Raw genomic sequence first — 18475 nt, 5'->3', positions numbered from 1 at the left:
CCTGTGTCTACAAGGAACTGACCTCCCAATTTCATTAACTCAGGCTTACTGTCACGACTAATGATCAACTTTACTGACTGCACATTACAGGTGCGGCCCAAACTTCTTCCTAGGTGATTCCTGATTACAATTTCGTGTGTCATGACTTTGCTCGTGTTTTTGTCTAGGGGGTTTATCTACCTTGTGTGTATCTTCAAAACCTACAATTTCGTGCAAAATGACCTTCCCTCTGGCAATTATAACATCTTATCACCTTTGACTTACCCACAGGGATCTGAGGCTTCTTACCTCCCTGTGCCTCCCTGTGCTTGCTGTTGTTTTGATCATGCCCAACAGCGGACTTTCTTAATGCAGCCACCGAGATATTTCTCCAGTTTGGATAGGTGGTCTGTACCCTTGTTCTCAATACTACCTTTAAACCATCCATTAATACCTTAACCACTATCTCTCTATGCTGTGCATTTTCCTCAATGTCCGTGATCCCAGTGTATCTAGCCATTTCTTGCAGTGCTCGATTGAAATAATCAGAAGTACTTTCCCCTTCTCTTTGTCTTATGGAGAAGATTTTGTTCCACTCGACAACGGCTGGGAAATATACTCCAAACTGTAGGTTAATTTGCTTAATATTTTCCTGATTGTATTCCTCCGTATGAGCTACTTCTGCGTTTAACTTACAATCAGTAATAAATTTCGCAAGGTCAACATAGGAGGGCAAACATGCCCTCAGCACTGTCCGCCAACCTTTGTTGATGGGTTCTGTGGAGTTTCCTAGTTCTTTAATAAACCTCTGACATGCAACTAGATCTTTCATAGGATCAGGGAATTCAGACATAATTGTCTTTAATTCTGTCCGGGACCAGGGACGGTGCATTGCACTGTTCCTGGCGGGAGTGATTCCCAGAGCGTCAGTCTGTCCATTTAGGACTGTGATCACCCTGACAGGATTAAATTCAACCACATCATCTTGTGTTGGCTCTACAATATGAGGTACATTTGTCTGTGCATGATATATAACACCGTACTTACCTGTGGACACGACCTCACCTGACCCTCTGTTAGGGGGTTTGACTACTGCCTTTACCGATTGGGTCGCGTCCACCTGGATGTCTTGTATGATGGCTGCTGGAAAAGGTGCCGACATCGTGCTGGGCTCACTTTCTTGCTTGTAATCCTGAGGGAAGTTTAACATGGAGTGCAACTTGCACGGGTTAGAATTTGTACATTTATCAGTTTTCCTTCTATCATTGTTACATTTGTTACAATTATTCTTATCATTAATAATACAGTTGCTAAGTGCACAATTATCATATACCAGTGTGTCATTCTCTGCAGCCATTTGTTCTCTATTTGCCATGTTTTTCTTACCAAAGTGAGAGTCAGCTGTGTAAGCTAATCCTCCTTGTATCTCACCTTCCCGTTGCCATAACTGTAAACAATCATAATGCCTAATCCTCTGTTTTGCAGATGTTATTAGACATATCCTTTTCTTTAAATTTTGTAACACCTCAGGACTAAAACTGCCTACTCGTGGGAACTTTTCCCCATTATGCACAGTCATTCGTTCCCACTCATTGCATAATACCTCTGCGTGTGATTTCTCACACATTATGTACCTCGCTGACCCGGCTGGGCGCGGAATATTATCAACCTGAACCTTGGCTGATCGCCCCTTACTTGAGCAACTGGCCCCCATAAAAACCAAGTTCCCAGAGGTAAGGCGACGGTGAAAGTTTACCGAGTACCTTCACACACTCTCGCCCACGTCGACCAATATGCCCACACGCTGCCTTAGCGCTGGCGTACTCAACCCAGGGCCCCTGCAACCTGAACCTCTATCTACTGGGACGTGTGGGTGTGATCCGCAGAGCACTTACCCTTCCCAGTAAATATCAGTTGCTGGAGAATTCCTGAGTGATCAGCGAACCTCCCTTAAAATAAAAAAAACCTACACAAATCACGTTAGAATGTACAAGTAGCGTTTATGATCCCACAGTAAATCTTAGTGGGTATCAAGGTAACAAACTAATGCACACACTTACGTGTGGTACAGTCGCACTGTGTATAAATAACTATTATTTATACTCCTTACGACCAACGGAATCGGTTGTTTGGGCTGCGAAACCTTCAGCCGGAGCTTTATTAACACGGGCCTATATGGCTCTTACCTTTTACCTTAGCGGACCTCCTGGTCGGCTATAACACTATTTGCTCTCTTTTGCGTCGCTAACCCTTTCTTGGGCGCGGAATATTTATTTTAACGCAAGATGCCTCCCACGCCACCACGTGATATCACTCCACGGATGTACACACCTACGAGACTCGATTTCTAAGGTTCACCAAAGAGAAAAAAACTTTGGCATACACACGATCTTTCACCTCATATACTCTGACTTTTCTGTACAGAAAATTTTTCTTTCACTCAGGTAACACAGGCTAATACCAGAGGAGTTGCAACAAGAGAAGGATCTTTTTTAAACTAGTTTTAGAAGACTGAAATCAATTTGTGCTATTATCGCGTTGCTCCCGTATCGCCTTACTAAAACAATGTTATCTTGTGATTTGTGTTTAGCGGGTGTATCCGTACGCTTGTTGCGTAATACACGCTACTTGCGTAGGTCTTTGCGTCGCGTACGCTTGACTCGCACTCGGTGAGAGACACGTGTACACAGCCTAGATACGTCCGCAGTAACACAAGTAACACACTTCTATAAATGTAAACAATATTTAACTATAATCGCTTACTGCACATCACACAGTATTCCACTGTATCAACCTTTAATTAGGCCAGGCTATGTGTGTGCCTTACAATTACTCCCTTTAAGTATTTAATTTTATTTTTAACTACCAATAGCAACAAATCTTTCTAAGCACGTTATCAATGATAAATGGCAAACAGGAAAGTGAGATATGTGAACAATATACAAATGAAAAGTATGCAATTTGTATCAGTACAGAAATTTAAACCAGATTTAAAATACAATAGCTTACCCTTCTTACCTTCCGGTTCCGGATTCCACCAGCATCCCTACAAACCAAGAGAATCAGACGCAGACGCTCATCTGATCAGCACTACGAAATACTACCTATTCGCCCTTTGCTGATCGATAAAGTCTGCGTGTTTTCGCCTGACTGCGGATATGAGGTGGACCGGACTAGCCCCCAATTGATAAAGCTAATTATTTATCTTGAACCTAAGCAATATACTTATTAAAGACAACATACGCAATAGGCGCACGAGGTGCCGTAATGGTACGCACTTAGCGTAGCAGACGCTAGGCCGTGGTCGAGACGCACGAGCGGCACGTTTGCTCACGGCTTACGCTTGGTATCGAGCACGCTATAGGCGGCCCGAGTACCGTAATGCTACACTAATAGCGTAGCAGACGCTGTACCGCGAGAGCGGGATACGAGCGGCGCTGACGCTCACTGATTTACACACAGACAACCTTGTAACAACACACTATAAGGGTATGCTTATACTGTAAACCTTAGTACTGTAATATTATCACAATGTAACGCTGATTAACCTTTATGATATGAAAGCTGTTTGAGCGATTGAGACGCTAAAAAAAAAAAACCTTTATACTAACTAGTGAAACACACACTCCTTGCTAAGGTTCCAACACCTTTACTGACGATATTTAGTACGTAAAAAGGGGAAAACAGATACAGTTCATACACTACAGACCTGACATAAATACCTAAACACAATAACTAAGCAGAAATACAAACACTAGCAAACGATTGCAAATACAAATAAACAGAAAGAGGATAAATGGTAAACACTTATAGGTTAGCTACAAAAGAACAATTGCATACATACAGAGTAACGAAATGGCCACAGAGAAAAACTTACACACGTGGGAATGAATCGCATGCGCTATCTGGAAACCAGCTCTCAGTCATCACGGGGAAAACCTTGTGGAGAGAAGTGAGGCTGGTCTGGCTATGGGGGTCTTTATATACACAACATACTGTACAATACAATGGGCCCTACAATCTCATTGTTCATTGGACACAGGAATGTCTCTCTGCACTATGACAAAAGGTCATAGGTGGATTTGAACAGGTGGGCTGTGACTATTTCAAACTGCTCAGATGGGAGGTATCCTCAAGATTCCCGCCGCATGGATAATGAACCGCAAATACAGTAAATGTCCATAACCTACTCATAGACATAACTATACGCAGGAGCGATTAATCTCTACCTAACCAGCACCGGATTGTTTCTAATAAAATACTCTTCAGTTAGGTACCAGACACCACTGTTCAACCTTTGTCAGACCCTTTGTATCGTGAAAAGAGGAATTCCCAGGTCCCTGAACCATTTACACTAAACATACTTGCAGACATTATTAAGGGGATTAATATCTACAAAACACATTATATTGGTTAAATATGTAGCGATCGAGTCGCTCGCTAGTCGCACACAAACTCTACCGTAAATGCACATCCCCAAGCGCAGGCGACGTGGGAGTGTCCCTTACGCAACCTGAGTGGATGCGTACGCACGGGGGAGTGGGTGCACGAGCAGCGGGCATGTGCATTGGGGTTAGTACATGGCGATGAGAATAACGATATTTTTCGACTTTGACAATATATATATATATATATACATATATATATGGACAACCTTCTTACATATACATATATATATGGACAACCTTCTTTTATATATATATATATATATATAAAATGTGTGTGTGTGTGGGTATGGGATCCGGTCGGGATCCTGGCAAACGAGCATCTGCTGGGACGATAAGCCATGCTGGGGGGTTTAGGTTTAGGCTGCAGGAAGAGGGGGGTTAGGTTTAGGCACCACCTGGGAGGGTTAGGCTGTTAGGTTGGGAGGGTTAGGTTTAGGCTGTGGGGGAGGGGGTTAGGTTTAGGCTGCGGCAATGGGGGGTTATGTTTAGGCTGTGGGGAGGGTGGTTAGGTTTAGGCACGTCCGGGGCGGCTTAGGCTGCGGAGGGGCCGGGTTTAGCTGGGGGGGGGGGTAGGTTTAGGCTGCGGGGAGGGGGCTTAGGTTTAGGTGCCACCGGGGAGGGTTAGGGTTAGTCTGCAGAGGGGATGGAGGGTCAGGGTTAGGCTACGGGGGAGGGTTAGTCTGCGGAAGGTCAGGCTGCAGCGGGGAAGGGTTAGGTTTGTGTTGCGGTAAGGGGGGTAAGGTTTACGTTGCTAGAAGGGAGGGTTACAGGGCATTGGGGGAAGATAACTATACTTAGCTTCCCCTGTTGGGATTCTGATCATCGGGACGCTGCGGATGGTATGCTGACCACTGGCATTTCAATCTCAATCCATATATAGCTTTGTGCTGCATACCGAAGCATAGCGCCCGCATTACAATAGCCAGTAGCAATGAGATCTCCAGGAAGCGGGAGCACCCACATTAATGTAGTGCTGCTTGCTCTTCTAGGTGTGGGTAGCGGGAGCTTAACTTCCCACTACCCGCAGCGCCTGTGTGCTTACTTTCACTTTGTGAAGTGGCGGCGCCAGCAGCAGTACACTATTCCGCGTCTTATAGCCCGCGATGCATACAAGCTGTATAAGGACACACCTGTACAGTATAGCTATATATTTATGTAGAAAGTGTAGTGTGTGTGTATGAATATACATATATATATATTTATTTATATAGCAGAAGGAGTCTCCGCGGCACTCGGTAAATAACCACAGATATAAGGCAGTAATATATCTTGCTTCAACACAGGTGTGCTGTCCTTCTCTCTCTCTCTATCTATCTATCTATCTATATCTATATATATATATATATACAGTATATAGTGATGAATATATATATATATGTTTATATATATATATATATATATATATATATATTTATATTTATATGTACATACATACGTCGAACCAAAGCCTGCACTCCACTTCTCAAAGAAAGGTCTAACAATGAACTTAAACATCAGACTATGATACCGACTTGAAGTCGTCTAGTTAAAGTCTGAGTGTGAGTCTGAGTGTGAGTGCTGTTTAATTTTGTGCCTATATATATATATATATATATAGCAGCGTTCGGGATACCGGTGGTCAGAATCCCAATGCTGGAATCCCGACAATGGTCAGAAGACCGATGCCAGAATACCAACATCTATCACAATGCCGGTACAGGAATCCTGACTGTCAGCATCCTGAGCGTGGGGGAAGGAAGGGGGGGTTGGGGGGTTGGAATAGACGCCGGGAGGGATAGGCACTAAGTGGGGAGGGTTATGGTTAGGCTGCGGGTGGGAGGTTTAGGGGGCTAGGGTTAGAATACTTACCAAGCACGCCTTACATTGATTTTGCTATCATTGTATGCCTAGGTATGTGCTGCTGTTGAAGCTACGCTGATATGAGACACACCTTTAACTCCTGTTTGGGTAATCAGAATTGAATGAATTATACCTGTTATTTAGCTGGTCCTTCAAAACTTCGGATCAGTGCTGCGATATCGTCCCTATTGGTCCATGCATGTACACTAATGCTGCTTGTTAACTGGTAGCTGCATTAGAACTTGTTTGCATTCCACTGGAGAAGCTAGCTGCAAATATCCGGCTTTGGATTCCAGCATGAGACCCACAGTTTGGGCACACAATTTGTCTGTGTGATACCCAGAGGCTACCGGCAGAGTTGTACATCTCTGCTTGACCGATTACATTTTGTTGTTGCACGTCAACCTTTGGGACCTTGTGTTAACTTAATACTGTTGCTATAGCATACCTCCCAACTGTGCCGATTTTCGTGGGACAGTCCCATTTTTTGGGGACTGTCCCACAGCGGTGAATAGACCGTAGACGCTGTGCACATGCGCGCAGCGGCTATTCACAGGAGACAGAGGGGCTGGGGGCATGCCAGCAGCTCACAGAGCGCTGGCCATGCCGTCAGAGTGCTGAATTTGGTAGGCGTGGCTTGCGGATGCATCATCCCACCCCTTTTCCAGAGACCATTTACCCTTTTTGGACGCTGGAGCTGCTTTGCCGTGCCAGAGTCCCGCTATAACCTCCCTCAATGTTGGGAGGTAAGCTATAGGAAGTGAAACCAAATTAGACCACATTTAATGTGGCACCTTTTTTTGCACAAGGTTCTGGTGGTATAAATAGAAAGGCATGCGAGACAGTGCTGTAATCTCTGCCTGATCTGCTGTACTTGAGCTGTGATGCTTCCCTATTCACAAATGTTCTGAAGAATCAAAGATTCTTCGGTGTATTCTTTGGGCTGTCTCATAGGTGTATTATGGGAGTGTTGCAGGCATGTGGCTAAAATGATTGCATTCTCAGACACGTCATCATTCCCATTGGAGGCCAAACGCAGATGGAAAATCTGCCGTAGGTTTGATGCAAGCTATGATGGTGTGACTGATGGTGGTGTCTATAGATGCTCAAAAGTCGGCATCTCAGTCCTTGCACATCTGGATGTACATTTGTACACACGGGAAGGGCTTTGTAGCAGCATTTGCTTAAAGTCACAGATGCACAACTCCCAACAGATGCTGTGACTACGACTGCTCTCCTGTTTTTCTGTTTTATATACTTTGGCGATATGTACAGTATATAGCCACTCCACTCAACAAATCCTTACTTGTCCAGGTGCCCTCACAGATAGTTTAATAGAGGAGCACCATATACTCCTCTATATAAATAAAAATACATATACAGCAGTGGTCACACCCCCATATCGGTAGACATACCCCCGTGGTGCTGGTCACACCACATGCAGTAGGCCTTTCAGAAATTTCAGCTCCAGGCCCAGGAGGACCTTAATCTGGCACTGTGAGAGGAAGATGTGCAGACGTGTTTGAGAGTGAATCTAATTGAGGGAATGATTGAAAATGCCTAAGTAAATGGAATATAACAATAACAAGTTAACATCCCAAGGCTGTGCTCTTATACATAATAATTACCATGCAACATTTGTTATGATAATTCCCATTTTAATGTACATTGCGCTTAATGGCAGATTATGTGATTTTCATATGCACTCAGCCTTCCTAGAACAAAATAAGTGCTCCATCCATTATTTCCTGAAAAAAAAGATGCAGTGAAAGTAAAAAGAACTTAATATACAGAGAGAAAAACCAGTCTTACTAGTTGCCATACAGATGATACACTCAGATGACGAGTGTACATGTTTAGGTCACCAAAGTTAATGATATATTATACAGTGCGCACAGATCCCTATGCTGGAAAATACTTTCATTTTCCTCTACTACACCACCCCTCAGACCTCACTCGTTCCCTGCAGAACCCTTTAATATTTCCGTAATATTTCTATAATGAACCCTCCGTCTCACAGCTGTGCCACTGCATCTTAATCTTGCCCTGAAGACCTACTTCTGATTCATTTCAGTCTCTCCCTCATCCACTTCAATGTTATCCTTTAGAAGAAAAGGAGGGAGGGAGACAAGTGCTATTTTTAGTATTTACTTGAAGACAGAACTAAAAAAAAAAAATTTGAGAATCTCCTGGCTGCTGGAAGTGGGGAATGTAAAACACTGTCTGAACAAGGCAGACTTTCCATGACTCAGACTGTGTGTCAGTGCTGCCAGCTCCTGCAGCTGTGTAATCCCTGCCCACAGCTAGAGAAACAGAGGGTTTTGTGTCTCACTGCAAACCCTGGACAAGATCGTAGCACTTCCACACCCTGTTCATTGAGAACCTGTACTACTGTATATGTGTATCTCCATGGCAACAGCCATATATGAAGGAACTTCAGAAATCTATTGCAAGCAGAACTGCACTCACATTATGCTCGTATATAACCACTTTACCCATCCCCAATGAACCTGCAGCATTATGGCTTAATTATGCAACTTTCTAAACTTTTCTTAGCAGGTTTTCTTTTCCGATAATCAATAAATCAACACCTTCCTTGTGGTTCGGTTAGTTACACTGATTTCAGGTTGACAGGCCTACAAGCAAATATTAGCATACTTTCCAACATATTAAGAGAAAAACATCTAACTGGGCCAACATTGCACAAGTCACAGCCATGATGCCAGACTAAAGCTTGATAAAAAAAATGATGTCATCGCACCTGCGCACCATGCACGTCAGACCTAGGAAATATGACCCAAACATAGGCCCCCATTTATCAAACAAGTTGCTGTGCAGTGCTAAATAACGTATACACTCACTGTGGTATTTTTTTTCCATGCTCATCTATTTAAGATGATCTAATACCAGGGCAAGCAGTAACATTATTTGTTCTGTCAGAGCTTTTCACTCCAGGAACCGGAGATATCTAGGGTGACCCCCTTCCTGCACCATCTCATCTTCTAAAGAAGCTTAATTTTTCCTAGTCAGGGTGGGTCCCTGTACCTGGGTTTCGGGCTCCAGGGGCCCTACAGTCGAGCTGGTGGAGGGAGGGGGTAACTTACTTAAACTACATTATCTCAGTCTCAGCTTTCAGGTGATACCTCGGTTGTCCCCTCCAAAATTTGGGGGGGTCGAGCCACCCCCAATTGATTGCTATAATACAACAAGTGGCAAATTTAGATGTTGACTCTATCTGCATTATTAGATCGGTTCCATGACTTTAAAGCCCTATATCTCCGTAACCAAGTGGTCTAAATTTAAGACGATGGACTTCCCTGAACCCTCAGAACCTCTTTCAGGGGATCCGGGTCCCAAAATTTTAGCACTTAAGGAACCGGAGATATTCACAAGCAAAGTCAACTAACTACTACCCAGGGAGTGTGAGCCTGGACCAGACACCGCTGGCTGGAAGTGGGATATCTCGAGTTCTGAAGGGTCTAAAAAACAAGTGAACAGCTTTCAAAATAGATATTAAAATTCAGATCGCGTTCAGGGGGTCAAGAGACATTAGGGTTAAAAGATCAAAAATTGCTGCGTGAGAGCGTCCTGCTAAAGTCAATGGAAGAAGTCCGGTCTGCTGGGAGTGTTGTATTGCCGGTTCTGGGGAACCCACATTGAAGCTCTTCAGGTTTCCAAGATAGAGGGGACTCTTAGCTTCTAGGGGTAAAATATTTAGGGTGTCAGGAAGCCGAGAAATCTTGGTTCAAATAATCTAAAAATCTGATCAAATGATCACTGCTCACCACACTTGGGGTGCAGAACCCACCAGATACTTGCATTGTGTAGGAGAGATACTCTAGTTTCTGGGAGCCATTGGGGTCCAGTGGATCTTGGGGGGTCCTGAGGTTGTGCATCAAACTTTTCCGGGCACACTGATTTTAGGGTAGTCCCGTGCCCCCATATCCCAAAACCCTCAATGGGGCACATAAAGTTCAATGGGTTTCCTACACCCCTGAGTTGAAACAGGGTTCCTAGCACCACAAGTACCCTGTCTACAAAACCACTGTCAAAAGAGCAAATATCAGGGGACCCTGGAACCCCAACATTTTGGGGATGGGTTCATCCTGTAGAGTGGACTCTTAAATTAATTGGTGGGGGCCCTTACCAAGTTTCCGAGCTCCAGGGGCCTGGGAGGGGCTTTCTTCCAGGAGCCGGGGGTCAGCACTCTGCAAACACCACTGCTGCGCTTTTTTAACAGCAAGAGGAAGGAGACAAATTTACAAATATCGCTCGTTGATACACTGTCAATGCATCTGTAATGAGGGGAGGAAGCTCTGATAGCGCTGCTTGAAAGCAGCTATCAGGCATAATAAATACAAGAAGAACTTAATTATCACTGAAAACGAGTTTAAAACTTGTTTATAAATGGGGGCCTTTATCTTTATCACACTCACCAGGCCCCATTCAACACCTGGCTACTGGCTGGGTGCTTGGTGCACATTAGGTGGCACACCAACCTGCCGCGGCAGCTCACAGTTCGTAGTCAGTTAAAGTGGGAGAGAGAGAGACACATGCAACCTGTTAAATGATAGGTTACAAATATTAGTTTACCATAAACTGTGTACTAATGTGATAGGCCACTCCTAGTTTGATCTTAACCAAAAACAAATCTGTTGGGGGTATGAATTAATGTGAAATGCAGCTGGCTTAACACAACCACAAAGAACGGAAGCACGCTGGGATGTTGCCTTTACTGTGCAATACAATGAGAGTCAGAGAAGGTTCATATGATTAAATAATGATAGAAGAGAAAGGACGATAATTGGACAGAAAAAAATAAATGTAGAATTTGTGAAAGAGACATATTTTAAATAAATATAATGCAAACAAAAGAAAAATTTTGCAAATTTTCGAACTATACACTAGTTATTACTTATGTTTGAGCACTATTTTGTTGAAGTACTCAATGTTCTGATGATTATACTGTATTTTGAAAAGAACACATTTTTTGTATCAGAGCCAGGTGACCAAGAGTTCTAGATTGTTAGGAACACTGAAGCTTATAAATTATGTATATACAGTGTAATGTTATGAACAAATCTCTTAAAAATACATACTTGAAAGCTCTTTACATAATTATTTTATAAAAAAAGTTAAAGGAAATCTATAACGCTGGAATCATTTTTTTTAATTTGTCCAATAAAAAAATAATGGAATGTTGCTATTTCTTTCTCCCTTCCTGCATTATAGCATTTCTATGTCTATGCTAATATATCACTCATGGGGACACATTCAGTTCTCTGCCAGCTGATGTTACAGCCTGGCGCAATGTGCTGTTGTGCAAATCTTTGTGTATAACGGTAGGTATATGTTTTCTTGTTTCAGGTATACAAAGCATAATGATACTGCACAAAAAGTTGGTTAAAAAAAATAACTATATAGTAAAGAATAATCAACATTTTAATTTTAATGAGATTGAAGTGAAAATGTTCTGCAGACGATGTTTTATTAATGCGCTCATATTGGGGTAACTCAGCAGCATGTCATGGATTTTTGTATGAAGCCAGGGCTGTAGCTAGGGTGAAGGGCCTAAGCACGGAACCGTCACTGCCCCGTGGAACCTGTACTCTGTGTAGCATGCAGGGTGCCCATAACAGCCTGCACATTAGTCTTTAGTTATACAAAAACAGCCTTGATTATTTCAGACAACCTCTATTGATATAAAAAGTAGATCACCATTAACAAATGCCAATTTGCCAAACTACAGTATGGCTGAGTGTAGGCAATTGGGATGGGAATCAGTGGCAGCTCATGCCTTATTTTGTGAGGGGGACTGCCTGTTGGAGCAAGGTCCAGCATCTGGCAGTTGCAGTGGTCGGTACATGTGCACAAACACTGGCTTTTAGGGCCTGCATCAGCTGCAGCCGAAAGGCAGGGGCTTCCTATTGGAAGCACTCTCTCTGCTGATAGCAGTCTGGATTGGCAGTCCAAGGTGGTGAAAACACCTCTCCCTGGGACTGCCTGTCTAGTGTTTGACTAGCAGGTAGCACTTCCAATGGGAAGCCACTGCCAGGGAAGGTATCTAGTATCAGTGATCAGGACTGTCATCTGAAATTGTGAGGCTCGGAACTGACAAAGCCATGAAATTTGGGGAGATGGGCGAAAGAGAGAAGAGGAATACTGGAAAATGGGAGAAAGAGGATGAATATGAGGAGATGGGAGTATGAAAGGGGAGAATGAAATCTAGAGAATGAATAAGGAAGATGGGAGATAGAGGAGGAATTTTGGGAAATGGGAGAGAGAGAGGAGGAATGGGGGATGCAAAGGACAGAGAGGAGGAACGGGGATGGGGGGGGGGGATATAGGAGGTGTATGGGGGAATGGGAGAGAGAGGATGAATATGGGGAGATGGGAGATAGGAGAGACAGGAGATAGAGGATGTATAGGGGGAAATGGAGGAGAAAGAGTAGGAATAGGAGGAGATGCGAGAGAGAGAAACAGAGGAGAAATAAGATGAGATGAGAAAGGGGAGAATAGGAGATGAGAGAAAGAGAGAGCGAGAGAGAGAGGAGGAATAGGTTGAGATAAGAAAGGAGGAATGGTGAGAAAGAGAGAGATAGAGAATGAATACTGGGGAAATGGGGGAGAGAGAGAGAGGGAGAGGAATAGCAGGAGATGAGAGAGGATTAATAGAAGGAGAGAGAGAGAATTAGGATGAGATGAGAAGCAAGTATGGTGAGAGAGAGAAGGAATGTAGGGAAATAGTAGAGAGAAAGAGGGAGAGGAATAGCAACAGATGAGAGAGAGAGGATTAATAGGAGATGAGGGCGAGGGAGAGAGAGAAGAAATAGGGACAGATGAGAGGGGGGAATAGGAGAGGATAAATAAGAGGAGATGGGAGAGAGGAGGAATAGGATGAGATGAGAGAGGAAGGACTAGGAGGAGGAGATGAGAGGGAGACATAGAAGAGAGAGAGAGTGTTGAGAAACAGAGGAGAAATAGGAGGAGATGAGAGAGGAGACATAGAAGAGAGAGAGAGAGTGTTTAGAAACAGAGGACAAATAGGATGATATGAGAGAGAGTGTGAGAGAGAGAGAGAGAGAGAGAGAGAGAGAGAGTGTGTGTGTGTGTGTGTGTGTGTGTGTGTGTGTGTGTGTGTGTGTGTGTGTGTGTGTGAGAGAGAGAGAGACAGAGGGAGAAGAAATAGGCTGAGATGGGAGAGGAGGAATGTGAGAAAGGTGGAGAGAGAAAGAAGGAAGAGAGCGAGAGCTCCCTGACAAGAATACAGTAGAACCATACTCACATTGGTGGGGCAGAGAGGGTGGTCCCGACTGTACTGTTTGCTTGCCAGATGATCAGAGATGCACTGTTTTAATTTGTGGGTTTAGTATGATTTACCGACAGGCACAATACCGACGGTCATAATCCCGACAGTCATTGACCTACAGTCACAATACAGACACAGTCAAAATACTGACAGTCGTTATGCCGACATGAAAAAATACCGATGTAGTCCGAATACTGGCATAAGTCGACCTGGACACCGCCTAAGTGTTCCGTGTCCCCTTGCATGGCTCTCTGCGCTCGCCATGCTTCGGGCACTATTATATTCCCCCTCCAAGTCTACTGGGATGGTAAAGTACTATAAACAAGTCTGTTTTTGGGCAAAAATTCCTTAAAAATGCATGTCGGTATTGTGACATGTCGGCATTTAAATGTCGCTATTCGGACTATGTTGGCATTTTGAACATGTCGGGATTATGACCGTCGGTAAATCAATTGCTACCCTTAATTTGTACTTCCGGAGTCTGGTGAGTCAGGAGGCAATTCTATTTCACTATATTACTTATGGGAGCCAGAGTGGGTCACCTCTCTGTCTGGGCCCGGAACTCCAGTACCGGCAATCCCCCCCGATGGCCGCCCTGACACTGGTTAACTTCATTGGGAGTGCCGGATTTTAACTGGAAAGTTGCAGGCCCTAGGTAAAATCTGCCACTGATGGACAGTGATGGGCAACCTCAAACACTTCAGGAACTGCACAAGTGGCCCTCTAATCTTCTAAAGAGCTGCAAATTACCATTAATAAGTTGAAACAATACATTTCCACATGGGAAGAGACACCTAAAACTGCTAATAAAGCACTGCTGAAGACTCAGAGGGTCACATGTATCCCTCTGGTCCCTGTTGCCCTATACCAATATAAGAGACTGCTAGTAAAGCGGTTGGATTTGGAGATGGTGTGATAAGTTCTGCAGCTAAAAGGCATACCTTATGGTCGATGATGTGGGGAGAGAACACTGAAGTCTGTATACAGTGGAACAAGATATTTGACTGTAGAATCCATTGATTCATATACAGTCTGAGTATATGTAAAAATTATGAGGCTTGCAGTGCTGAACACTATAGCCTTTGGTGTCAGTTGAGGCCATAAACAGAGCCGGGCATAGGCAAACTAGGCAATTGCCTAGGGCATTTGATATGCCTAGGGGCATCAGCAGCTTCTGCTGATTAAAATGATATGCGGCATGCCTATATTCTGTGTGTAGCATTTCATATGCAGATACAGCCACAGTCTCACAAAGTATATAGGCATGCTGCATATCATTTTAATCAGCAGAAGCTGCTTGTGCATCCTAGCCACATAGCAATGCAAATAAGATGTATTTTCATTAAAAAAAATGTGCCCGACGTTAGCATTGAGGCAAGATTTATGAGGACACATCTGTATCCAAGCAGAGGCAGAGGTCACAGTGGTAGTGGCAGTGTGAGTGCTGTGTGCATGTGAGTGGGTTGGTTGTGCAGTAGTGTTCGGAATATGTGTAAGGAGCATTATGTGTGTCATGTAAAAATGCCTTAATAAAGTGCAACATATGTGTAAGGGGCACTATGTGTGTCATTATGTGTATAAGGGCATTAATAATGTGCGGCATATGTGCAACAGGGTACTACTGTATGTGTGTCATTATGTGTATAGGGGCACTAATAAAGTGCAGCAAATGTGTAGGGGGCACTATGTGTGTCATTATTTGTATAAGGGCGTTAATAATGTGCAGCATATGTGTAAGGGACATTATGTGTAAAAGGGCATTAATAAAGGTTGTCATAATGTGTAAGGCGCATTATGTTTATAAGGACATTAATAATGTGTCTCATGTGTGTAAGGGGCATTACTGTGTGGCATTATGTGTATAAGGTGCTCTACTATGTGGCATTGCGTATAGAAAGAGCACTACTGTGTCGTCTAATGTGAATAAAGAGCAATAGGGTGTGGTGTAATGTGAATAAGGAGCAATTCAGAGTGATGTAATGTGAATAAGGGGCTCGACTGTGAGGAGTAACGTTTATAAGGTAAAGTGATACTACTGTAGGAAATAATATGAATTATGGACACTATCGCATGATCAAATGTGAATAAAGTTGCAGTACTGTGTGGCGTAATTGGAATTGGGGTTACTATTGTGTGGCCATGCCCCTTGCCAGCAAAAACACACCCCTTTTTGGGCTGTGCGCCAAACGTGCGAACTGTTCCTATTTAAAATATAGGGGGTACAAACACCAAAATAAGGACTGCTATGGATGAGGGGTGGTGGTGCTGGGAAAGAGGTACAAGGTCAGAGGCGGAACCAGCGGTGGTGCTAGGGGGCACCAGCCAAAATCTTGCCTAGGGCATCATATTGGTTAGGACCGGCTCTGGCCATAAATCCGTCATTTATCACTGTTAAACCTATACTGCGTACAATGGTGGTCATTCCGAGTTGATCGCAGCCAGCAACTTTTTGCTGCTGCTGCGATCAACTAGTACACGCCTATGGGGGAGTGTATTTTAGCTTACCAGGGCTGAGATCGCTTGTGCAGCCCTGCTAAGCTAAAAAAAATTACAAGTAAAAGAAGACTAGCCCTGGACATACTTACCCTGTGCGACGATCTCTGCGATGCTGGAGCCGGCTTTGACGTCAGACATCCGCCCTCCGTTCTGCTGGACACGCCTGCATTTCCTTCTGCACTCCCCGAAAATGGTCTCCAATGGTCCGGTGACACCCAGGTACGCCTTCTTTCTGTCAATCTTCTTGCGGTCGCTGTGCAACCGCTTTCTTCGTACTCCTGGACGTAACTCTGCGACCCCCGTCGCCGGGCAATGTCGCGCACGCGCAGTGCGGCCGCCGCACATGCACATTCCGGACCCGTTCGCACCGCAGCCACAAACCACTGCGTGCAAACGGGTCGGCATGACCCCCAATATAAACATGAGTTAACCTATCAATCAGATTCAGCTTGTACACCAGGAGCATCTTGCAGTGACCTGAGATTCAGGATAAGGAACCACTGAGCTTGGACCAGCACCTAATATAACTATATTTTAATCAAAATAATACTAGTAGTTAACACTGAAGCATCTAATAGAAAATATATAATTCATTATAAATGACTGATGGGCCCTGAAGCTCTCTCAGACTTAATTTGTGTCAAAAAATAAAGGTTACATACTGTATTTCTGGTACAAAGATATTTATACACAGACCCTTTTTAGTTTGATAGTTATCTAGTTAGACCTTTAAAATCATTTAGTTTGATATGAATGGAGCCTCAAGCCTCAGAGCAGCCAAGTGTGAGCTGAACAGGGCAGGAGAAGCCATGATTGTCAAAACATGACACTAATCACAGTATTTCCATTCATTTTACATACATCCCGTGCATATTTTACCGCGGATGTTTATCAGCGACATTTCTCCCAGTGGATAAGCACATCATTACAGCAATACAAATACAATAGTATCTACATAAATAGATCTGCTATGTTTTCTGACAAATCTGATATCGCTTTCATTTATTGTTGTTTGTTATTATTTTATTATGCTTTATTGTTGTCCCAAGTGACAGTTACCTATCTTATTTTATGAACGTTTAGATTCAATCTCCCTTTCTGAAGACGCCAAACACAGCGGGGGCTTCAGCTGTCAATCACACCCACAGACTTCACAGGTGGTCTCTTACCCAGGTGACCGAGAGTTCTAGACTGGAAGAAAAAGCAAATATTTAGTACTGTATAATGTTATGACTAATAAACACATGTTTAAAATCTCTATGCTTTTTTATTTTACTGATAAGGTTAAAGGAAAACTATCATATTGAATTTTTTTTCAATTTGTTTGTTAAATAAAAAAATGTAATGTTGTCATTTCCTTCTCGCTGCCTGCGTTATAGCAAGTTACTATACAAATAATTAGTTCTAGAGCTATATTCAGTTATCCGTGAGCTCCCATTGAAGCCTTGTGCGGAGTGGCTGTGTGTGCACTTCTGGGCAGTAGGTTTGGTAAAACATTTATAGTTTTATTTAACAGCAGATTGTTTAATGCCCTAACGTCCAATATCAATGCTCAAGGTTCCTTAAGATAAGTAGGAGACTAAACAATGGGATCATTTTATATGAATGTAGGTCAGAATATCGGACTATAGCGGCCTAGCTTTCGATGTCAAAAAGGAATTAACTCTTGGGTGCAGGTTGGATAGATGAATCTATATTGAAATGTCCATAATATCTACTGTATCTCTTGATGTTAGGACCAATAGTCCAATAGGGGTAAAGAGAGAGTGAATGGTCCATCAAAAGTATATATTCTTCCAAAAATATTTATTTAGTCCAATATAGAGGTATTATGAGCAGGTAACATCTGATAGGCTTATTTCTATTTCAGTTATAAAAGAATGACGCGTTTCATGGGTTGCTGGCTGTTTCTTCAGCTATGGAAACATGCTTATGATAAAACTGACCGAGCTTGATTATTGGTCCTAACATAGAGAGACAAATATCAGGAACATTGGAATTCAATATAGATTTATCTAGCCAACTTGTGCCCAAGAGTTAATCCTTTTTTACATTGTTACCCCCGAGGGTATTCTGGATGCCCCTTACAACTCACTGGCAGAAAAATGGACTAGATTACCTCTGTTTCAAAAAAAGGCCTTCTGGCTTTCAACAGCATGGCCAAAAGCTAAAGTACTGCAACCATAAGCAAGGAACCGTGCAGTGTTTGCCACCATTATGCTTGAAGATAATGAATGGCATTGACTTTTGATCTTATGGCCATATATAAGTGCAGAAAAACAAAAATGAAAGCTTGTGTAGTATTTTGCTTTCTGTTGTTCTTCATAAATGAATAACAAATATTTCCATATAGCATTTTACTATTCATAGGCATAATTCACCTTCTTGAGCAATTCTTGGTTCT

The sequence above is a fragment of the Pseudophryne corroboree genome, chromosome 9 (assembly GCF_028390025.1).
Source record: "Pseudophryne corroboree isolate aPseCor3 chromosome 9, aPseCor3.hap2, whole genome shotgun sequence".
NCBI lineage: Eukaryota > Metazoa > Chordata > Amphibia > Anura > Myobatrachidae > Pseudophryne > Pseudophryne corroboree.
This window is presented reverse-complemented; position numbering follows the sequence as displayed.